At 35.6% G+C, this 25,088-nt stretch overlaps 3 pseudogenes across 3 annotated transcripts; 1 reads left to right on the top strand and 2 right to left on the bottom strand.

The window, feature by feature from the left end:
* Positions 1–1,292: 1,292 nt before the first annotated feature.
* LOC143562070 (putative protein phosphatase 2C 5) lies at positions 1,293–4,388 on the top strand (annotated as a pseudogene). Its single transcript, XR_013140415.1, has 7 exons — positions 1,293–1,498; positions 1,593–1,764; positions 1,852–2,069; positions 2,166–2,273; positions 3,068–3,193; positions 3,283–3,500; positions 3,977–4,388. The product of XR_013140415.1 is annotated as a putative protein phosphatase 2C 5 (transcript).
* A 1,406-nt stretch (positions 4,389–5,794) lies between these two features.
* LOC143562063 (uncharacterized) lies at positions 5,795–8,135 on the bottom strand (annotated as a pseudogene). The gene is made up of 6 exons (XR_013140412.1): positions 7,893–8,135; positions 7,687–7,808; positions 7,515–7,605; positions 7,309–7,435; positions 7,130–7,212; positions 5,795–6,209 (listed from the first exon to the last, which is right to left on the bottom strand). The product of XR_013140412.1 is annotated as an uncharacterized LOC143562063 (transcript).
* An 8,318-nt stretch (positions 8,136–16,453) lies between these two features.
* On the bottom strand, positions 16,454–24,697 carry LOC143562069 (topless-related protein 3-like; annotated as a pseudogene). Its single transcript, XR_013140414.1, has 24 exons — positions 24,592–24,697; positions 23,549–23,727; positions 23,336–23,449; positions 23,084–23,242; positions 22,836–23,010; positions 22,619–22,748; positions 22,423–22,538; positions 22,105–22,240; positions 21,902–22,011; positions 21,418–21,487; positions 21,281–21,354; positions 21,009–21,197; positions 20,642–20,769; positions 20,337–20,571; positions 19,246–19,413; positions 19,059–19,157; positions 18,816–18,968; positions 18,567–18,677; positions 18,296–18,475; positions 17,589–17,717; positions 17,411–17,506; positions 17,130–17,312; positions 16,858–17,036; positions 16,454–16,772 (listed from the first exon to the last, which is right to left on the bottom strand). The product of XR_013140414.1 is annotated as a topless-related protein 3-like (transcript).
* Positions 24,698–25,088: the final 391 nt, after the last annotated feature.

Below are 25,088 nucleotides of genomic sequence, written 5' to 3'. Positions count from 1 at the left end.
TTGTACCATCTTGCATTGCCATGAATTGATTCAGTTCGTTTTTAGCCACAACCCCCATCCTCGAATCCCACGTATCCCGAGACTACCCCATTATTTTGCATATATTATCTTTAGGGTGGGCGGGCCCACCAACCTGGAGGGTGCAAGCTCGGGCTGGTTGCCCTAGCATGAAGCCGCCACCCCTCCCTCTCCAAGTACCCCTTTCAAGTAAGGTTTGTGGGTTTGTGAACTTGCTTGTAGTGGGTGTTTTGACCGTTGTAAACGGTAATATTATTGTTTAATGTTTTTTTTATCTTTTCAAATAAAAAACATACCCGTTAATATAAATACCCATTTAAATTTACGAAAAACACACCACGTTCTTTCTATCTTTCTTTCTATTACTTTTCTCTTCATTAGTGTAAATGTTGTTGACCATTATGGAATTATTAAATTGAAAGGCGAGCTGTCACTAAATATTAGTTTCTCTAGGTGACCGTGAAGAAAGGACGATGGTGCGTGTGTGTGTGTAAGAGAGAGAGAGAGAGAGAGGAAAATATGACATGGAGGGAAGAATCAGAGGCCTCCTCACGTCAATCTTGAAAAGCAACAAAGAAAAAATCAAAGGAGCTGGATGGGATGCACAGATAAAAACATCACCTTAATAAATAGCGTTTAAAATCTTGAAAACGAGTAGGATATTTGGCATCCACACCCAAAGCCCTAAACAAGAAATAAATCATACTTATTATATAAGACATTGTATTGAATTATTATAGTAGGTTGTATACGTTATTTATATAAAAATGAGAGGGTGGATGATAATGGTGTATTTAAAAAAAAAAAACTAGTAGTAATTAGTAAACCTTAATGAGCTATCAATAATAAATTAATAATAAAAGTTGGGTTTGGAGACATTTGCCCCAATTAAAGAAAGCAACCCACCCGCGTTGTTTGTGTGTCTAGGGTTTGTTTTCATTTTCAATTCTTCAATCGATCAAATTGACACTACTCATCCAATCCAATGCTTTAGATCTGATTGCATTGCATTGCACCTTCTTCTTCTTCTTCTCTGTAAGCTTCACACCGTGTTTCATATATCACTTTTCGCATTGGCCATTTAGCCTTTTATTTTATATGAATCTTATTATTATTATCCAGATCAATTAGGGTAACTGAATCATTATCAGAAGCAGTGAATTTTGTATCCTATAATTGGAATCGCATGAGTGGAGATTTGCATTACCTATAATTGGCCCGTTTATTGTTGCTGATATTTTGACATGAACTAACAGATAAGGAGTCATTATGAAATGAGTGAAGAAAAGGAAACTTTGAAGATGAAAACAATGCCTCCTCTTGTACCTCTCGGGACACTCATCGCCCAGGCATGGGAATGTGGATAAACCCACTCTTACTTACATACGGACACACCGCCCTTGCAAACAAAGGGGAGGATTATTTCTTAATTAACCCTCATTGCCGCAGGGATCCATCAACCTCTTTCTCCGTTTTCGCCGTATATTCTACACCTTTTCTTTATATGCTCTTGTACAAACAAATAAAGTTACCCTTTCATTTATTGATCATCTTAGTTATTCAAATTTTGGTAGATATTTGATGGCCATAATGGTATATCAGCTGCCATATATGCCAAGGAAAATTTATTAAACAACATTTTAAGTGCAATCCCTCAAGGATGTGACCGTCAAGAATGGCTTCATGCACTTCCTCGTGCACTAGTTGCAGGCTTTGTAAAAACTGACATTGAATTTCAACACAAAGGTAACTGATTATACCTTTTTATTTTTCATATCTTTGTTTAAAATTCACCATCAGTTCTAGGATTTATTTACTTTTAAAGAAATTCAGGTGAAACATCTGGTACAACCGTTACATTCGTTGTCATAGACGGGTGGACTATAACCGTTGCATCTGTCGGAGATTCACGGTGCATATTAGACACACAAACGGGCGTGGTATCGTTACTCACTGTTGACCATCGGCTTGAAGAGAATGTTGAAGAACGGGAACGTGTAACCGCAAGTGGCGGTGAAGTAGGGCGTCTTAATATCTTTGGAGGGAATGCGGTAAAATAATTGAAAACCCAATTTCAAGATTTATACTTTTTGCAAAACAAATAATAAATAAATAAATATTGTAACTTCGTGAATGTAATATTATAGGTTGGTCCACTTCGCTGTTGGCCTGGTGGGTTATGCCTCTCGAGGTCTATTGGTGATACAGATGCAGGCGAGTTTATTGTTCCTATACCACACGTTAAGCAAGTGAAGGTTGGAAATAATGCATGATATTGTCTTTTTATATGTTTTAATGTTATTAAATAGGTGCGTTAACAAGTCGGGCCTGAGCTCGGTAGGCTTGAGCTTGACTCGTTTAACTTACACATGCTTGACATGAACTTGCCTTGTTTTGAGCTCTATTTATAAAGCTCGAGCTCGGCTTATGACCAATTATTAAAGCTCGAGCACAGCTCGTTTAACTTACACAAGCTTAACACGAACTTGGCTCGTTTTGAGTTCTAGTTATAGAGAGCTTGAGCTTGGCTCATGAACATTTATTAAAGCTAGAGCATGGCTTGTTTATTGTTTATTAATTTAATTATTATATATTTATGATTGTTTTTATATAAATTGATAATTATATAAACTTAATTTTTATATATAATAATTAGTATTTAAATATATATTTATAAAGTTCAAACTCGTCTCGTGAGCTGTTATTAAAGCTTGAGCTTCGCTCGTTTATTATTATTAATCTAATTATATAGTTGCAATTGTTTTTGTACAAATTTGTAGCTATAATGTTTTAAATAAAACATACTGTTTTTATCACTGTCATAAGTTTATATTAGTAATACTTAGTTTATAAATATACGTTTAATATATTAAATAAAATCTATACAGATAACAGGCTCCTTTAGGCTCGTGAGCCAGCTCTGCAGGCTTAGACTCTTGCTCGTTTAAGCTTGGCTCGATACGAATTTCTCATGAGCCGATCTCGAGTAGCTGGCATGCAGCTTGGCTTGTTTACACCTGTATAGTTAATGTATTTTATGTTCATGTAGCTTCCAAATTCCGGTGGGAGACTAATTATTGCTTCGGATGGTATTTGGGATGCGTTATCATCTGACATGGAGGCTCAGTGTTGTCGTGGATTGCCTGCAGATCTTGCTGCAAAGCTTGTTGTCAAGGTATTAATGTTATTCAAATAATGAAACATAATTATCTTACATTAACTTAGTTTTAAGATTTGAATCCGCTGTTTTTAATCCTGTTTCAGGAGGCTCTTAGGTCACGTGGACTAAAAGACGACACAACGTGTGTGGTGGTTGATATTATTCCGTACGGGTATCCACCCGTAATATCTCAAATACCTAAAAAGAAACAGAATCTGCTGACATCACTCATTCCGGGAAAGAATAAAGAATCAAATACGGTTCCAGCTGTTGGGGCTGTAGAGGAGTTGTTTGAAGAGGGGTCTGCAATGCTTGCTGAAAGGTATACATTAATGATCAACTTTTATAAAAAAATATTAATTATTTTTGTTTAATATTGCAAGCCCGGAACAACGGTATTCAGTGCACACACGAGTTTTGTAAGCACTCCATTTATGATACTTCTCTAATAATCATAAAACTCACTCACATAAAAGCTTTACAATGGTCTAATATACTAAACATTAATCTTAACCTATATTGAACAACTTAATCAAATAAACAAGCCAGATAAACATAACTAATTTAATCTGAAATTTAAACTTTTAAAATTAGTCTTTTTGGATTTATTTCGGTCCTTTTTGAACCGACTTCCTCTTTGGATTTGAATCCAAATTAGTCCAACAAAGGTTGCCACTAGTTATTGAGTATACATATAATAATTGGAAGAAAGAAATATGTATGCTCGATAAACATATTTCATCTTTTAGCTATTGATATAATCATTATACATATGCACATGTTTTGTATTAATTGCAGGCTGGGAAACGATTTGGCTTTGAACTCAAGGTCGGGAGTCTTCAGATGCGCGGTCTGTCAAGGGAATGAAGCGCCGAATGATGATTTATCTGTGGGACCCATGTTATGCGCGAAGTGTAGGAGAAAGAAAGATGCAATGGAGGGGAAAAGAGCAACGTAGATGATAGCGGTAAATACTAATACATTCTTTGATTGGTAGTGGAAGTATGATGGCAAGATAAATTGTAGGTGTTGTGGAGACTGACTAACTATCAACAAATGCTACATAAATTTCTATGTAAGAAAATATGAATGATGGGTGTTTGATTGTGGGAAAGTAAGTAAATGCTGATATTTATTGTGTTCTTTGGTTCTTTTTAATGTTTTTTTTTAATATGTAAAATGTATGTATAATGAATGCTTTCTAGATTTGTGAATGTAGCTTGTTTGATTGCATGCAAAGATCTTTTGGTTGTGGTTCCTATAGTTGTTTTGTGGTTATCAGTTGTTCATGTCTTCTCTTCTAGAACTTTAGTATCACGTTTCTTAAAACCATGATTAGCGCAATCAAGTTCAAGGCGTGAAATATGGGTTTGATTAAATTAGTTTTGAGTTTAGACCTGATAGCGAGCAAGCCTCAAAATGTGTTCAGACGGTTGATTCTGCTGCACTTCTATAAATATAAAACCTTACCCAAGTTTGATCTTTAGGTGTTTAAGAAAACTTGTGTCACTGGGGCACCAACCTCGGGACATGGAAATCGAACATCATTTTAAAAGTAAATCACTTTTGCCCCCACACCAAATGATGTGGGGTACATATCCTGGACATGTAATCAGATCTATCTGGCGTTTCAAAAATGATATATTAAATTTAAGTAAATAATACAGTAAAACAAAGGGCACTAGGGCAGTGATAACAAAATAGGAAAAAGAAAAAATCATACATCAAGTTTGTAACTTGAATCAAAGTCTTTAACCGAACTGATATATAACTAAATATACATATAGATAAATATCGGCGGTCGGTGTCACAAAGCCACCGATATATATATTATTTTTTATTTTTGAAGCGGCGACTTTCTTGTGTGTTAAGCCACCATACTCTCCAAATTTGGAGAGCTCCGTTGCCTCACTCTGGCCAGACTGTTGTCTTAACCGGGCCCACGCTGGGACGAAAACCAAGATGGGCTCGGCATTTAAACTGACAACCTTTGAACAAGGCATGACTCAAATTTCATTGTCATTATGCACCTAAAGTGACACGAATAGGAATTGAACTTGGGTCTTCACTAAAAAACCCAAACCTCCCACCAATATTTACTGTTCTTTTAAATATATCAATTTGTTTTTGTTTCTAGTTGTGGTACTGAAACACACGTAAACAGAATCCATCAAATTTGTGTCGACTTGCTACCGACCGGAGTGTACCGTAACGAGCATAACAAAGAAATTTGCATCGACTCGCTACCGCAACAATCGTGTTTTTACCAATCATACCAACCGAATGTACATTAATATACCGCTGGAACAATCATGTACAAAACTAGTTAATTTTTAAACTAAACTTGTTTAACATATGTATAATAATTTTATAAATTTCCTGGTATCTTCAAGTCAACGTTCACTGTGTGCCGAAAGACAACATTAAGAATATACGACAAACTAGTGTTTGATTTTCAGCAAAAAGTACTGACTAAAAAATCAACTTAATTTTAACAAACAGTGATACAAAACTTGAAAATCTGTAAACTAATAATGGTTGGATACATAGACAAGATCCACTAACAGCATGTGAATCCATAAATGACTAACAACTCCATATAACAATCACATTGATTCAGGTCCCCAAAGGCTTCAAACCAAGCGACGCGCGCAGCCTGTTAGCCTCAGCAATTTCTGGATCGGGATGGTCCGTTCCATCATCCTTCTTCTCTTCCTTCTTCTTTTTCTTTGGTTTCTCCTCAGCCGCCCCTCTTCGAGGACTAGCACTACCGTCCCGTCCCCGCCTATGCCTCCTCTCTTCCCTCTCCCTGCTTCCGCTTCTTGACCGGCTCCTCCTGCCGCCACGATCCCTATCTCTGTCCTTGTCACGTCTATCTCTCTCACGTCCATAATCTCTATCATCTCTCCCCCGATCCCTGTCCCGCCTATCCCTATCCCTGTCCCTGTCTAGATCACGGTCCCGGTCCCGATCACGATCGCGCCAGTAACGCTCATAATCCCTATCGTACTCCCGATCATAATCACGGTCCCTGAAAAGAAATACAAAAACAATCACAACATCAATCCACATCTTTGCATATACAAAGATTTAGAAGGTTGTATGCATTCTGAACCATTTCATTTTTAACAATCTTTTTTTACTAGGGTCTAGCCGTCTACGCATGTAAGGGAACCGAACGAGAAAGAACAGAGCATTGTAATGTGCTCGCGTTCGTTCGTTAACAATATAAACGAGCGGTTCATGAACGTAAACGAACAAACATGACTAAGCTAAAAATTATTAAAAGTAAATGTGAACAAAGTGTTGTGCCTAAAAGTTTATTAAAACTTGACTGAATTTTGATGGGACTGCAAAATTTAAATGAATGTATTAACAAGCGTAAACAAGTGAACATAAACAAACATAAAAGTAAGTTAACAAACGAACATAAACAAATTCAAATTAATGTATGTTCACAAACAAACGTTAAAAATTTGTTCATAATTGTTGAATTCCCAACAAACGGTTCACTGAACGTTCGGTTTATTTAGAATTACAGGCCTAACAAGTATAAACAGTAAATGAAGTTCACACATTCAGGCTGGAATTGCAACCTTAGATAAAACCTGAATGCGTATAAAGAGAAAACGAAGTTAAGTTGTGAGGGGAATGTGTGATCCATCATACTTCTCATCTGTACAATGCTAGTACAGTGAAACCTGGCAGGATCAAATAATATTATTCATCTAGGAAGCTTTTTCAATCCACCGGCTGCTATACGGTCTTGGGCTATGAAAGCCCAAGAGAATGCAACCCGATGTCTACTATACTGTCTTGAGCCTATGAAAGCCCAAGACAATGCAAACCGATGTGACTGCGAATTTTAAAAGGCAAGCTTCCATTAAACCTAAGACTGACAAACATAACAGAATCTGGTCAACCTTAACCAACTGAGAGAAAGAACTATACCTGTGTCTATGGCTGTCACGTTTCCGATCACGGTCACGATCTCGGCCTCTATCCCTTGACGGGCTCTGTGCGCGATAATAATCCTATTTTCAGAAAAATATACATATTTAATATAATATTAAAAGTGACAAAATCATGTATAATTGCATATGCAAAAAATAAAAAAATAATAAAAAAACCTTTTCATGAGCCCCGTTATCAATATCCATAAGTTGATCATCATCGTCTTTTTCCTCTTCTTCCTCAAAATCATCTTCAAGCGCACTTTTTCTAGGTTCCAAAGCACCAATTGCTTCAATAGTAAGCCTGCAAATGAAAAATATAAACTGTTAATTATATATCTTCACAAAAGAAAGATGTGAAATGCAATAGTTTGTAACTATACCTTTTCTTCATGCGTGGCAGAGCAATGTCACACGAGTAATCTTTTGTCAAAAGCTCATCAATAACTTCATCCACATGTGCGAGAGCAAAGCCTAATATACATCATCAATATACCAAGAATTCAAAAAATTGGAAAATAAAAAGGTTTAATAAGATACAGTGAAAGAACTTACGGCCATCAGCTAATTTGCGTCTCAACTTTCGGTAATCATTATACAATGGCTCTAGATAGCGGTACACATCGATATCCGTGCCCGTGAGTCGCAAGTAAAAGGCTCCAAGCACGCGTACATATCTACAGATAATTTCAGAATACTTGTATTAGTATAAATGATAACAAGCAACATGTTATATTGAGAAAGTAAAAAGAGTGAGTTACTTGTAGTCTTCGTTTTTGATGAACTCGACTACAATTTCTTTGTCAGGTTGGATCTGCATGCAGCATCTTCATGACGAGGCAAATGAAAGGCGTGGGCTTGCGGTTGCCGCCATTGCTTTATCAACGATGCGGTGAGACCGAAACATTGCTCCTTCCAGTAAGTGTTTTGGTAGATTTTAGACCTGAGTATCTTCTCAACGAGGTTCTGTGGGTTGTTGCTGAGGGGTCGGTTCGGTTGGCCATTGTGTTCAAACCTAGAAAAGAAAGAAGATTGTAGTAAGTATTGTTAGGATGGAGGTGGTTTGGATTGAAGCTTTTAATCTCGAGTGAAAATAATAATAATAATAATAATAAATAATAATAATAATAATTATTATTATTATTATTCACTCCCTCTTTTATTACTTTTTCTTTTTTATAAGTAACACCGCACCCCAATTTTAGAGGAGCCCGCCCTTTGCCAAACTATAACATAAAGCTACAGTAACAGTTTTGTGTGTGCATATTCAACCAGTTGAATTCAAAAGTTTACAAAGTTAGTCCCTATAGTGTGATCTTTTATTTGTTCTTTACTTAAAATAATAATACTTAAATGGTATTAGCATTTCTAGCTTCATAACAACTCTTCGTATATTAGTTTTGTTTTCATTAATTTTACTTCATTTTTATGTTTTATGCTACAACTTTGTAATTTTTCTTACGACTAACGTCGATAAATTTTTTTTTCTAAATACGCAGTTGTGATTGTCTGATTGATAGTTTTTTCCCTCGATATTTCATTATAAATGTTATTGAAAATGAAGTTGTATTTGATATAAAACATTTTTTAAACATCATGAAACTATATATATCGAGTGTCGGTGCCTGACGAACCAAATCGAACAATATTGATTCTGGCGTCGGTATTAATGGAACCGGTACCGTCATGCAAAACATGTTTCGAATTTCTACTAGGCATATCACAACTTTTTTTGTTTTGGTTTTTCTATGTAAGTGTTATACCGAGTGTCGATGTCATACATGTAATGTAACAAATCAAACTGACATCGATCGATGTCCGCAGCATAGCGCGGGAAATCCACTAGTTTGTTTTAATCGAGACCTATGTCGGTTTTTAACTTAAATGTTCTCTTATGAAATTATATCGTCGGTTGTCACTTAACAAAATCATTATGTCATCAGAAGAACATAACTCTCTAGCGTAACACACGATACGATAAAAACCCGATTGGACTTGGGATATGAATTGACAACCTCACAAGGCCTAGATCAAATTATTCAGTATCATAATTTATCAAAAGTGACAATGGTTAAAATTAAATTTTAGTTTCCACTAGAAAATCCTACCCTCATATCACTTGTGATAGGCCGGTGTATGGTCTTGTTTATATTTTACTTTTAAGATCAAAAATCTAAAATATAAAATAATTACTCAAAACATTACATAAGAACAAAAATAACATCGATTATAAAAACATTTAATTAGTAAAAAACAATAAAATAATAATTAGTTAAATCACGTGTAGTTCTAACTAAACACGACCGGATATTTTTGACATGTGACATCCCGGTCAATAATTGTTTTTTTTGAACGGCCAACTAAGTAATGTCGGGTACCCCGTATGCGGCCCCCGTTGGCTAAAGGTAGCCCGAGCCGGCCACTAGTCCGGACGGACGGAGCCCCTAGCGGTCACCTGTTGAGGGATCCACCGGATAAAACTCGACCCCCACGCCCGCCAAACGGCACGACAGTGAGGAGCCGGTAAAACCGGGTGAGATCAGGACTCGAACTCTGGCAAGCCAGGGTCATCCCTCATATCTCCCATATAAGTTGGTGGTAGTGAGATTTGATCCCCTACCTCTCACTTGTAAAGTGAGTGCTCTACCATTAAGTCACAACCAACTTATCCCGGTCAATAATTGCTAGTTTTAATAAAGGTAGCGTAGTGGTAAAAGCCTTTTTCAATCATTAAACATATATTACTTTTTAAATTTTTTATTATAAATAACAATATAAATTAAAAGACAAAAAAATATAATTGACCAACCCTCACTCCACCACTAACCAACCCAAACCTAAAATCATAAGTGTTGTACCGGTGTTTCCTTCGTTTTGAGCTGGTTTTCTCTCCATAACATGACCACTCACTACGTGTGACTTATTATTATTAAGATTAAATAATAATTAGTAAACAGTAATACCCTATTTTATTTAGTTATTATTATTTAGACTTTATTCAATTAGATTAAGAGAGATAAATTTAAGTTATCACGAAAACACCGGTTTTAATAAATAGTTTTCAAACTATACCGTTTTTGTATTGTAAATATTTTCTTGAACTACATGTCCTTTGTAAAAAAAAAGACTTCTGAATTCTTTATATATACCAAGGCACAAAGCCACCAAGAATAATACATCCACCAATTTACGATTAATTACAAGTTTCACATCAATTTACAAGTTAAACCTTAGCCACTCTTCCCACAAAAGATTTTGTAGCATTGATTGGTACACCCATACCATAAGAACCCGAGAGTCTTAATATCCTCAACTACCACTCCAAGATGCACCGGTTTAGCATTAAATACGAGTTCATTCCTCACTTTCTACAAACACCACAAACTGACGAGATAAATTGGATAAAATGATTTTGCCTTTTCTAAGTGAAACAAGTATACTTGCCAAGCATCTTGGGCCAAACCACATGACAAAATGTGTTCAACCTTTTCTTCATTCTTTCATTCTAACCGCAAAACCGGCTGGCACACCACCATGACACAAAGATCATATTATACCTATTTTCTGTAGTATTCAGATTAATTCATGAAAGAAAAAAAATAAAAGTAAATAAATTATTCATTATGTTCTATGTTTAAAATGTAGCAATGATTTTTATCATCTTGACTCTTTAATTTGTGTCTTTTGAATTACTTCTAAATATATTTTTTGATATCTCAAAGACCATAACATGTCTCACATAATTTTATATAATTTTTAAAAATAAATATAAATGAGTTTTATCTACTATGAAACTTAAAGTCTCACCTTGAAAGGTCTTAATCTTATCTAAAACCTTAATGTCATTGGGCTACGAGTCATTTTGGTAAAGTTATTTTATGAGTAACTAAACAATGATAAATAGGTTGTTTAATTTAAATATTATTATCGTATTTTGTAATAGCTAGATATTTTTTAAACATCTAAGTAGAAAAACAATAGATAGTAAGATAGCACTACATGAATACAACGATTTATAGTGGTTCGTGTGAATATTAACAAATCCAACTTTATTTGACATTCCAACAAGAGTTGTGTTGTTTTTTTACTAAACTTTCCTCTCTCAGGGTCGTCTTCAAAAATCGTTAAAAAATATTACACCGAACGCAAGATAAAATTTGGGTCTTAAGTAAAAGGTTTTTTTATTGGAGTTAAACAATTAAACTTTTAAATAGACTTTTGGATAATTATTAGGGTTGTGAGAAACATTTTTTTAAGAAAAATAAAAATAGGGAATGAATAGGGGAAAGTTAACGTACAAAAAGTAATTATGTGATTACATCATAAAGTAATTAGATAATTACTCTATGATGTAATTACATAATTACTTTACTTGTATATATAATTACTCTACTTGATTCTTAAAATTAGCATGTTAATTTTATTTGTATTTGATCCAAACCTTAAATGAATATGGTATTAGGTTTAAACATTAAGAATACATAATTTTTTCAAAAAACAATATCTAATTTTTTTTAGAAAAATTTTGGGTCCATCAGAATAATTGGTCTGAGGGCAGTCGCCCTCCTCGACTCCCTCAAATTCGGGAGTGTTTCCTCTAAATGACAGACATATTTACAAATAAAAAGCCTTTTAAAGAGGTTGAGATTAACACATTGTTTCCTTTCTTAAGATACAAAGGGATAACCATTATTCAAAGAACATCCACATTGGGATGTCTGGATGGGTCGTCTGGGTGATGTGGAAGGAGGCGGATGACACGAGTTAGCAATAAGGAATGTTAAGAGGTTGTTCGGTGTCATCCAAGCTCGATAACACACCATACAAGGGCCAATAAGAACGTGAAGCATTAAAATAATTATTGATATCATGCATGCATTATACTATATAACACGATCATAAAAGATGAAGGATACACCGTAGCCAAGTGGTGGGAACTCAGAAAATGAGGATAACGCTTGCAAAGGTTCAAGGGTGTAAGTAACAAAGCAATACATAAAGCGGTTGAAGACGATTTAGTTGAGCATGTGTGTTTTATTAAAGGGTTTAGTTTTTGTATCTTTTATTATGCAATGTTCTTTTATTAACTATATACTAAGTGTCCGTTGGTGGGAAAGAAGCAAAAACAATATGAAAAATGAAGAAATCTACCATATATGGCCATGCATGGCCGTGCACACTCTTGGGCGCGACCATACCACTCCAAATTCGCCAAGCCAAAGATTGTCATGTCACATCAAACAAGGTTCACACTATGTTAACAAAGCTTTCTTAAAGGAATAGCCTTTGATAAGTGGATGTCATAGGGATTAACCGACAATAACTTGGGTTATTATGTAGTTGCACTCATTATGTGGTATGTTATAAAGATTTTGTGTATAGATGGGTATCGTGACAGTATGCTATTTATACTAAATAATTTTGAAGAGTTATAAATACCTAACCCTTATTTTCAAATGTTTAACCTTTAGCTATGAATTCATCAGCGTAAATATGTGTTTCGGGTGAGTTAAATGACTAATGACGTGGCATTTTCGACTAGATGGCAAGTAGAGATGTTCAACGAAACCGGTTCCTGGAACCGAACCGGTGGACCTGAACCGGAACCGAACCGGTTCCTACCCGTTTTCTGTAGGAACCGGACCCTATCTGATTCAACCCGATGATCCGTGACCGGTTCTTGCATTTCTGAGTGGGGGCGGGTAGGTACCGGAACCGAACCGGAACCGGTTCTGGAACCGAACCATCCGGAACCGGTTAGGAACCGGTTCTAGCCGTTGGATCGAATATAACCGTTGGAAATCGTTTTTTTGGCCGTTTTTTGACCGTTGGGGTCAAAAATAGCCGTTTTTTGGCTCCCTCAAGCACCCCACTACTAGTATAAATAGGTATTTGGTGTCATGGGTTCATCACAACACTCAAAAAGCAAACCCGAATGCAAAAAAATACAAAAAAAACGCTATTACAACGTTTTGAGTTCTCTAATCTCTTGTTTTCTCTTCTTCTATATTCATATTTGTTGTTATGGCTACCTCACAATCATCGGTTGGTCAAGGTTCCAACGCCGAACCAAGTTTCGTTCGTATTGTACCTCATAATCGTAATCAAGAGATTTGGTGCAATTGGGATTTGGTTGAATTGAGTGACCATTCATTGAAGGCTCGGTGCAAGTTTTGTGGGATTTATTTAAACCCACTTTCGAATTCAAATTTGAAGAAACACATCGAAAAACCGTATTGCAAGGCGTTGAAAAAGAACGTCTATTCGCAACAAACGCAAATGGATAGTGAAGGCGGAATATTTACATACCAAATTGATCGAGTTCAAGATCGTATGGCGAAGTTTGTGATTCAAGAAGCTTTGCCGTTTAGCCACTTCGACAACCCTCGCTTAACCGCCATGATTCGAGATACGCTTCAACCACAATACACTCACGTAAGTCGTCATACTCTTAAACGTTATTGTTTAAAATTGTGGAAGAAGGCCAAAGAGGTACTAATTGCATATTTTGAAAATATAAATACGGGAATAAACTTAACTAGTGATGTTTGGTCGGCTCCACATGGTCTACCCGAATCTTATCTTTGTGTCACCGCTCATTGGGTAGACCCGTCATCGTGGGAAATGATGAAACGCACCATTGCTTTCGAACTCTTTGAGTATCCACATACGGGAGATAATTTGTTTGAAATTTTAGATTATGTTATAAAAACTTATAAACTAGAAAATAAAATATTTTCAATGGCATTTGATAACGCGTCGAATAATACATCGGCGGTTGATAAATTAAAATTAAAATATACGCCGATTTGCAATGGTGTATTTTTTCACTCAAGGTGTGTTGCACATATCATTAATTTAATCGTGCAAGACGGACTTGCTTCGAATGAGGTTACATCGGTTATAAACGATTTTAGACTAATGATACATGAAGTTTTTAAGAAAAGTAAAAAAAGACAAATGGAATATAGAAAATTTTGTAAATATACGGGAAGAAAAGCTTTGGGAGCTAATTGGGATGTACCTCATCGATGGAATTCCACTTGCATAATGTTTCAAAGTGCTTTGAAACAAAGAGAAACTTTACAAATTTTTCATTCTAGTCTTGCCGAAAATGATTTGGCAATCCCCTTTTCAAATGAGAAATGGGAAATTATCAATGACTTATCGACTTTTCTTGAAGTTTTTAAAACATCAGCTACGAAACTATCGGGAACGTATTATCCGACAAGTCCCTTGGTTCTTTCGGAGTTATTTTTAATCGTTAACAATCTTAAAGAATTTGAAAATAAAAGTCCAATGTTTTCAAACATCATATTACCAATGAAGTTTAAATTAAAAAAATACTTTCTTGAATTGCCACCGGTTTTTACTTGCGCCGCCGCTTTAAACCCAATGTTAAATGTTACGGGGGTTGAATGTGTGATAGACGAAATTTTTTCAGCCTTAGATATGCATGAAGTTGACCCAAACTTTTCAACAGAGGCAAAAAATGATTTTAACTTTAATTTTAAATTTATGTATGACTTTTATTTAAATAAATATGGGTCAAACATACACATGCCTATGCCGGGGGGGTCTTCATCAAGTTCAAGTGGTACCAGAGTACGAGATCCCATGATTAGCCTTATGAACACCGTTCGCAACGTAACGGCTAAAAAACAAAGGGGTAACACCCCTTCAAGCGAACTAGGAGGGTATAGTGCAAATGATTACTCTACCGGTTTATCCGAAGAGGAATATGGCACTTTTGATGTTTTGGCTTGGTGGAAGGTAAAGGAAACCGAGTTTCCGATTCTTGCCACCATGGCCCGTGATTTACTAACCGTCCAAGCTTCTACGGTAGCTTTGGAATCCGCTTTTTCTCTTAGTGGCAGGGTAATATCGGTGAGAAGAACAAGACTAAATTCGGAGTCGGTGGAGATGTGCATTTGCTTAAAGGATCACTTGGACTCAATCGATCGTATTCAACACGTAACCACTCTCGAAGATGAAACACCACTTGATGTTCGAGTGCACGACGAACAAGAAGGCATTTCTACAAGTAATTCCGAGGAAGAAGTCGCCGCTCAATAATTACGACGAACAAGAAGGTTTTTCTAGAAATAATATGTCACAACTTTATATTTATAAGTTTAATGTTTTGTTAGTTTGTTTTTGAAGATTTTAAAACATGTAACCTTTTTTTTGAACTTCTTAAAGTAAATAAAAAGAATTTTATGTTAATTGTTTTGTTTATTTTTCATGCTATACAAATACGAATCGTAGTTTAGAATCCAAATCGCAAACGAAAAACGAAAAAAAAAAACTAAATGCACTTGTATTGCAAATCCAATGAACAAGTTTACATTGTACAATGGTTACATATTTAACTGATGATGTTCCAACTGATGAAACTCTGCAACTAATGTGTCACTGATTCATATTTTGCATCAGTGACAACAAACTCTGCAACTGATGAATGTTCCCACTGATGAGTATTCCTCATCAGTGGCAACCTTCAGTAGTTGTCATCAGTAGCAACCTTCAGTAGTTGTCTTCAATGGCAACATTCAGTAGTTGTCTTTTCTTCATCAGTTAATTGTTTATTTTTATGTTAATTGTTTTTTTTATTTTTCACGTTATACAAATACGAATCGTAGTTTAGAATCCAAATCGCAAACGAAAAACGAAAAAAAAAAAAAAAATTTACACTGTAACCGGTTGGAACTGGTTACAGTGTAGGAACCGGGTTAGGAACCGGTAAGAACCGGTTAGATAGGTTAGGGGTCCGAGGGTGGGAGAACCGGTTCGGTTCCCTAACCGGTTCGAGCCTGGAACCGGTTTAATTGAGGGTTTTGAATATAGGAACCGGTTAGGAACCGGTTCCGGTTCCTAGTCCCAAACCGTTTTGAACATGCCTAACGGCAAGAGCCAAAAAGGGACATCCTAGATTAGTAAATAATTGTCTTAATGAATTTTGTTAAAGTTATTTGCAAAATTTTAAATTGATAATGTTTATGAAATTATGAAAGTGGCATGCCGGATTTTAGGGTGTTACACAACTGTAGACCCTGAGTTTTGTTTGTGTACTAGGTGTGCGTTCAAAGACTTGTGCCGTCTTTTCACCCATTACGGGGATCGGGTTATAAACATACAAGTATATATAGATGATATCTAACTCACTTGTTATTGCTTATAGAACCATCAAAAGTAACATGATATGCTTAAGCATACATACGCCAATCAAAAGTAAAGGTTCATTATGTTGGGGACTTGGGGTTATAGGTATTGGATTTTGTACTCACTTGATGTGTAACCTGTGATAAATTTAGTTATCTCATTTGAACAATACACAATATCATAATAACATTTTCCAACGTCATAATACACTAAAAAGTCGGAACCACCACAAAACAATAATACTAATAAAATTATTGTTTAAACGAGACGACATAAGTAGGTAGAATAAGTATACTTTCCTGAAGATGATGAAAAACGGTTTACAGGCAGCGATATGATATTATTATTCATCAAGGCCCCATTTTCCTTGAGATTCTGATGGTTCTATTACCTTGACTGATCCATCTGTCAACCCCACTGCAAACTGGTTCTGTTCCTGTGGATGTGCGGCCACCACTAGCGGATACGGACCTTCATTCCTGCATAATAAACAATTATAATACATCTCACCACTTTTAATTATCTCTACACCGTGTATATGCATGTAACACCACATGTTCTTACCCGTTTGATATTGATGGTGGCGGTAAATATACAGACTGCGCAACGCGACATCTCAGTTTTAACGTGTCAGCGTCAAACACACCAATGCTGCCATTGCAAAAAGAAGCATACACTAGCTGACTGTTGCATGAGTATGACGCATAAGATATAGGCGCTGAAAGATTGTCTTGTGGGACCCACTGCGATAGAAATTCACATTGTTTAATAAAGCAGAACTTAAAACTATAGTAATATTAGTTCTTAACAAGTTGTTTTGTGTAAGTTAAATCTACCTGGCGTATGTGTTCCATTTTGGAGGCGTCATATATTGCGAGCTGTGTTTCATGGGATACCAGCAAACGTGTCTGGTCGGTGTGAAACTGAACTCGAGTGTCACCTGTTGGTGCTTTGCCAGGTGGCAGTTGTATCTGTACCATTTTCCTCTTCTCCCATGAATCAATGCTCCAGAAACAAATCTGCACGGTAATAAAAACTCATGTAATAATAAGTTGATAATCAATAATATATATGATTTAAAAAAAACAAGACAGCCAAAATTGACCACAAGTCTCACATGAGCATCAGCAGCTGAAGAAACCAATATTTTAAGAAGGGTAGAAAATGCAAGACCAGTTATCCTTTTCTGATGACCTCTCAGCTTTGATTTCACCTATAAAAGCCAGAATATTTTACATTATGTTACATTAAAAAACACAGAAAATTAGTAAAAAAAAAAAAGAAAGATGAAACACCTCATCAACCCGAACATTATATATGTGAATTGTGGAATCTTCCATGCCAATAGCTATAATGTTGTTATCTTGAGGATGAAATGCTAGGAACGTTGAAGCCGGCGGAGGTGGCATAAACGTCGTCATAACCTAAATATAAAAAATCAAAGTTAATACAATATAATGTTATATGCGGAAAACATGATTTATTAGGAGTGAGTGTTAGAGATGTAAACGAGATGAGCCGCTTGTGAGCCTACTCGATACCAACTCGCTAAAAGCTCAAAACGGGCTGGACTTTATCAAGCTCGAGCCTACATTAGAGATCACTTAATAAATGCGTTTGAGCTCTGTTCTTGAGCTACTCAACATTGGCTCGTTAAAAGCTCAAATCGAGCCGACTTTACAAGCTCGAGCCTTAAAATAAGTTTGTTTAACAAACGAGCCCGAGCTTGACTTGTCATGCTCGAGTTGGCTCAAGAGCCTAAACAAGCCTATTTTTTTCCGAACAGCTGGAAGCCTATTATTTAAATAATTTTTATTTGATGTGTATTATATATACAATTATGATAAAAAATAACTATATAATATATTATAAACATTATATTTATAAAATTTATAAAAATATTATAAAATGTATATAAATTGCTAAGCAAATAATAATCGAGCCTAGTCGAGTTGGGGCTCGGCTCGTATGCACCCCTATTATACAGCAGTAATGAGTATACCTTAAAAGTCATCATGTTGAACAATGAAATTTTTCCACCTGCAGCCGACATCACATAAGAATCATTCTTTGACAGAGCTATGCATGGAACAGCTTCTTCAAGGTTGACACCTGTCACATCATTTGTCATAAGAAGACCACTGTTTGGTTGCCAATGCTGAGGAGTAACACTGGCAGTGGCCTTTAAACATCACCCACTTCAGAACTTAATAACCATTAAATCTAACAAGAAATAAAATATAACAAAATTATCAATGGTATAATGCCCATACTTTCCCAGTTGGATTTTGCTCAGTTCGGGCCCACTTCCACAGCCGCTGGATACCATTTGATCCAAGGGCGACAATTCCAACTCCAGAATTTGTATAAAGAAGCCGAGCTACCTGCATATAAATATCGTGTTCAGCATCATGCAACAAAATTGATAGGTGGCTGTGTGTGACGAGTCAAACAAGTAAAGTCAACATCTAACTAAAAAGAAAACGGGTCAAAGGGGCTGAACGGGTCAATGGAAGGCATACCCTGTTGGAGGCTTCGGCACTGTCGGGCATAGTAACTAGGCGGCACTGGGCAGCATCTACAATTTCGGTCAGCTGCCCGGATTTCACCTTATCATTAACATCATCCAGATTCCTTGGCTTTTCCAAGCTTGGACCAACAGAGTCAACACCATTCTAAATATAAAATGAATGAAGATGAAAAATACTCAGCAATTATATACAAAACGATTTATTTATTTATTTTGGAGCATATAACCAACTCACGAGAAAGTTAGAGGGTCTAGCGGGTGAGCTTTTCTCCACTTTACAGCTAACCGAACTGGGATTTGCCATAGAAGAAGAGCTAGGCATCTGGATCTGCATCTGATGCATAGAAAACGAAGCAGCTTAGATATTACATTTGTTGGTTGAACGAAAAGATTAAAGTTAACCACTTTAACAGAACAGAAACCTTGATTGCAGGGTGTTCAATGGAAGATTTTGATGGTTCAAATGATGGGGGGTCGGTTGCTCTTAATGACCTCAGACCAGCCGCATTTGCAAGAATCTTAATCCCATTGTCAGCTGTAGCAACAGCAAGAAGATTCCCTTCTTTGTTGAACCTCAAGCGTGGAAATATCTGAAACAATCAGTTAAATATGTGAATTAGAGAAGGCAATTTTGATCTGTTTACTTACATAAATGAATAAAAAGGGTCGATTTGGCTTATGTTGTCTCTCTAAAAAATCAAACATGAACTTTTTTTAAAAAATATTCGAAAAAAAAGATAGTTTGAATGAGTCAAACAAGTCAAAAGTCACCCAAAGTGTCCTTAAATGCATAAAGCTTCACATATCACTTTATTACAGATATCAGATTATGATTGTTGTTATTGAAGAGACAAATGCATATATGATATATCCCCTTGTAAACTTTATTAATTGCAATTTAACCAGCCCAAAACAAAAATTGCATATATCCCCTCCCTTAATAAATAAAAAACAAATTTTCCCATTTTGATTTATTTTATTAAAAAATAAATTGAAGAATGACTATTTTACCCTTAGTTTTACTAAAACTTTAAATTTTCCCAAATTGTAATAATTACCATTTCTAACCGTGTTTTTTACTTTTTTTTCTGTTTTTTATGCTTCGTTAGTGAGTTTTTTTCATCCTTTTTTTTTTGCGTATTTACTAAGTCATTTTATTTTATTTTTGCCTTGTTTCATTGTGAACTTGCGTATTTTTGAAGAGGAACATGAACAGTCACTTCATCTGATCGGTTAGGTGTTTTTGTCATTATGTGAAATTTCAATAAGGAAGAAGAATAGAAGATATATGCAATTTTAGTTTTGGGTTGGGTAAATATGCAATTGGTGAAATTTACAAGATATATCCAATAACCCCATTGTTAAAATAGCATTCTTTTGTAATCATAATAAAGAAATAGTAACAAATTTTCACAAAAAAAAGTTTCCAGTCAACATGAACCGTTAAACAGACCACCCAACCCGCCCAATTTACCACCTCAAAGTATGAACAGCAATAAGAATATATACTAACCGGGAGTCCACCATCGGCATCTGTACTAGTGAGCATATTGATGCTATCCATATCCCAGAACTTTATTTGGTTTTCTTCACCAACTGCCAAAAAGTGGTTCTGAGTTGTGTCAAAATGTGCAACGCCACTTAACTTCTTTCTGAACCCAGCATAAGTTTTCTTAAGCGCCCCTTCACTTTCATTCCATTCAACGAGAAACGACTCCCCTTCTTTGCTTGTTCCACAAGAAAACAATCTAAAACAAAGCACTATATGTTTATAAACATGTTCATTTATATTGTTTTTATGAAATTTGATAAACTTACCGACTGCCATCAGCACTGTAAAGCATAGTGGTGCAGCCATGACCAGGAGCAGCATAGTCAACTCTAGATCCCATGTTGTCATAGAGCCATGCCTTAATCTTACCATCAATCGCAGTTGAAAATATGAACTGAAATATAAAGGAAAAATATAACTTTTATTAAAAATGCACCAAACCAAAATATAAATTCAAGACAAGTGACAAGTTGACAATAAACCTAACTCTACTGCCTTTTGTTTCTAGCTCTCTTTATCTATTTTCAAATATCAAAGAGTCAAAGATGAGGTACAAACTACAAATCCATTACTTTTGATTTTCTTTATTGCTTTTAATATTCTTTATTTGACTATGTGTACGTATATACAAACCTGAATAGTCTCTTTCTGATGAGGGCATATAGAATAAACAGGTGCTTCATGACCTTCAAAATTAAACAGCTTCCGCCCCGTTAAATCCCACACCTTTATTAACTTATCATCCCCACAAGTAACAACACAAAGCTGTTTGTTTGGATGAGAAAATGCTAGATCATTCACTCCACCAACATGAGCATCAATCTGCATGAAGATGAAGAATAAAGTGGTTTAAAAGCGTAAGATTCACACGTTTCTTGTTGAACAAGCAACATTAATCAACTCACCTCTACTTGCTGACGTAAATCATTTGGTGCAGCATAAGCATACAAATGAATTAAATGCTTACTAAAAGCAGCACCTGTGACATCACACAATCAGCTCCTCAAGAGTCCAATTTAGAAAAGAACAAAAACATACCTACCAATAATATTTCCATCCGGGCTCCACCTAACACGGTTCACAAAAATTGGTGCATCCTTTACAAACGATGCCTGTAAAATTATTATGACACTGAGAGTAACTAAGCAGGCATGAGATTCAGTTACAGTGAAAAGACTAAAGGGAGAAAATTGGTAATTTAGTGGTTGTGTTTGTTGTGTTACAAGAAACTAAAGACTATATACATATATAGCTACGAGCTACAGCCTACAAGTTTGTTAGTTAGACCTAACCAACTCATATATGTAACTAAAGTCAACCTAAGTCAAACAAAGTACAATGCAATAATACTAACTGACCACACTCTTAGAGAATTTCAATAACAAGGAATGCCAAATGTGTTGCATCTTATGTCAATTTGCACACAATCTTTGATAACTTACATCTCTCAGAAGTTAACTGATTATAATTTAATAAAATGCAAGACACGAGAAATGGTTTTCAAATAATTATATAAATAGCCAGACCTGAAAGGACAAAGAACAAGATGTCATATCCCATATCTTGAACGGTTTTGATGCGAGTTTTTCACGTGACCCGGCTTCCCAAAGTGTTATTTCACCATTGTTAGATCCAACTACAGAATTCAAATCAAAAGGAAACAATATATATCATTATGAAATCAATCTTCTATAAATCGTAAGTCAAAGATCATTGATAGAATATATACCAAGAAGCAGTGTTTGGTGAGTAGGATGAAAATCCATGCTTGTGACAATGGATCCTTGATGCATGCTGAATGCTACTGTTCTTGGCAAGTCCTCAACTGACCAGGAAACTTGTTGTCTTGCAGGTTGGTAAGTAACCTTAAAAAGTCCACCAAAATGCTAATAAATTTCATGGTAATTTATGTATGAACATCACCATCATCATCATCGTACTCAGTATATTCCACCAATAACAAAGCTATGGTAGGGTCTGAGGAGGGTAAGATGTAGACAGCCTTACATATGTGAACATGTAAAATGCAAATATTGATCAATGTTACCTCTTCTACAGGCTGTGCAGGGCGCAAGCGTTTCATTAACTGTTCATGATCAGCATTCTGATAATCAGCCATACCAAGTGTAGCAAGAGGTGTTGCAGGACGTTTTAAAAAGGACACTGGATAACAAATAATAATTACCAAGTTAATTACCATACACATGTGTGTGTGGAGGCTTAAGTTGAAATTGAACCCTAACCTTGATTTGGAGGACCAGCTAATGATGATGCAGAAACAACACCTGCCTGAACAGATGAAGAAGCAGCAGCATTTGCCATCCACCCTGCTAAAGCATTAGCATTTGCAGTGGCTGCAGCGGGCGGAAAAGGCTGCAACAGAATAACATTTAAAAAATTCATTACAATTTAGAAATTAAATGAGAGAAATGTGAATATTGATTAAAAAGGGTAGCATACACCATGTGCTCCAAGTGAAGTATAAGCCATAGGTTTTGTGACTGCACCAGGTGGAAGATTGACCGGTGTAGGCACAATGGTGCCATTTGGAGGTGTGCATGTATGATCTGCAAATAAAGTCTTGATATCTGGATTTGGCCTTGGATTCTTACACAGCTGGTGCTGCCAATTTAAACTAGAAACACCAAAATACTATTAATTATATTTCAGTTTAAAAAGATTACAAATATATAAAATAGAAGTTTTACCTTTGGTTAATCAGAGTCCTCAATCTTGATGACTTTAAGGTAGGGAAAACAAGCTTCTCACGAAAAAGGGGATTTGCTTCTATTAGCTTTTTAAGCTCAACCAACAAAATGCTACGTGCTGTTTTAGTATCACCATACTTAGACAGCTGCTCATTTTCCCTATAATTACAAATAATATAGAAAGTTCAGTAAGAAAAAGAACAAGATAAACCGTAACAAATACACAACTTTAGGCAAAAAAGAGTGAATAACCTAAAATTTGTAAGTGTCAACAGCTGTGTAATCTCCTTATATAGATCTTCATTAAATGTTGAGAATACTTTCAAATCATTTACCAATATCTCAACCGCTTTCCCCTTATCTTGCCTGAGAGAGTCAATTACAATTTACAAGCATAGATACATAAATTAGATGAACATATCAAACATTTCCATAAAAAGTATTCTGTCAACTCATTATTCATACCTATCAAGTGCTTCAAGATACTTCTGTTTCCTGATTTCAAAAAAATCTTCATTGAGTACCTGTTATCATCAACCTTGGTGTATCCAGACAGATACTTTTCTACTTCATCCCACTCACCAGCATGAACTTTCTCCTCAAAATACTTAACATTAAAGAAAAATCCAGACTCTTGCTCAAGCCTACACATAGACAAAAATAAACGATGCATCAGATAACCCGAACCTTCAGAAATCAAACCCTAACCATTATCAAAACTAGTAAAATGTTAAAACAAATTATAAATCTAAAACACTCTATATTAACACTAAAATCTAGCTCTATTCGGATATTTTCCCCAACAAATCATAAAATAATCAAGTTAGAACTCAAAAAACACTAATGAACTCTCATATTACAGTTTGTCCATACTATTTAACAATATAATCGAAACAACAAACTGAACCTCCAAAACAAATGTTAAACATAAAACACACTAAATTAAACACTAACATCTAGATTTATTCCAACATTTTCCCAACAAATCACAAAATACTCATGTCCCTACTACGCTGTGTTCCCGAGCTCACTTAATGAAAGAAAGGAAAACATTTCCATTCCTTTCTTTTCTTTTCTTTTCATTTTCCTTTCCTTTCCTACCAACCAATTCCCTCCAAAATGGAAAGAAAGATTCTACACTACAAAACCTTCACTTTCCTTTCCATTCTCACATTAAATGAAACTCGAAAACACACATTTTCTTCTTTCCTTCCTTTAATGAAACTCGGGAACACAACACTTCCTTTCTTTCCATCCTTTCATTTCCTTTCCTACCTTAAGTTGAACTCAGGAACAGAAACACGAATTAACTTCCGTCTCATGGTTCAATTATCCATAATCGTCAATACTATTCAGCAACATAATCTAAACAACAAATTTAACCTAGAAAACAACTCACAAAACAATCATAGACCTAAAACACAGTAACTTAACACCAAAATCCATCTCTACTCAACAAATCAGAAATTAACCCTAGAAAGCACAAGAGAGAAAAACGATCTATATACCTGTGTACGGCCTCCTTAAACTTCTCCTCTTCGAGAAACTGGAGTATGAGAAACACCAATTCTCGACTCAGCGACGACATTAATAGCAAGTATGTATAATTAGATCAAAATGAAGGCTAGCTAGGGTTTTGGAAGAATGAAAAGTGTGTGGTGTGGGACTTAGTCTCGCGATCTTCGATGCCAGAAAGAAGACTCTTCTTCTATCTACTGTCTTATCACTTTTCATAACTACAATTGCTTATCAGATAAATACTACTACTTATTGTTTCCTGCGGATTTCAAATCGCTGATTGGAATTGGTTTGGAGCGGCTTTCAGTTACGATTATTTATTTTCATTATTAATTGTTTAATGAAAGTGTCGCTTTCTTTCGTGGGATTTTCGGTTGTTTGTGGGAACGAGACGAGATGAGAATTTGGGTGGGTGAGGTGGTTGTCGATTCACGCTTTCTAGATAAGTGGGACCAACCTCATTTTCTTTTTTACTTTATATTCATTT

The sequence above is a fragment of the Bidens hawaiensis genome, unplaced genomic scaffold (genome assembly GCF_021521415.1).
Source record: "Bidens hawaiensis isolate Kalapana, Puna unplaced genomic scaffold, B.hawaiensis_p1.1 tig00020902_1, whole genome shotgun sequence".
Lineage (NCBI taxonomy): Eukaryota > Viridiplantae > Streptophyta > Magnoliopsida > Asterales > Asteraceae > Bidens > Bidens hawaiensis.
Note: the sequence above shows the minus strand (reverse complement) of the source record. Positions and strands in the feature narration are given on the sequence as shown.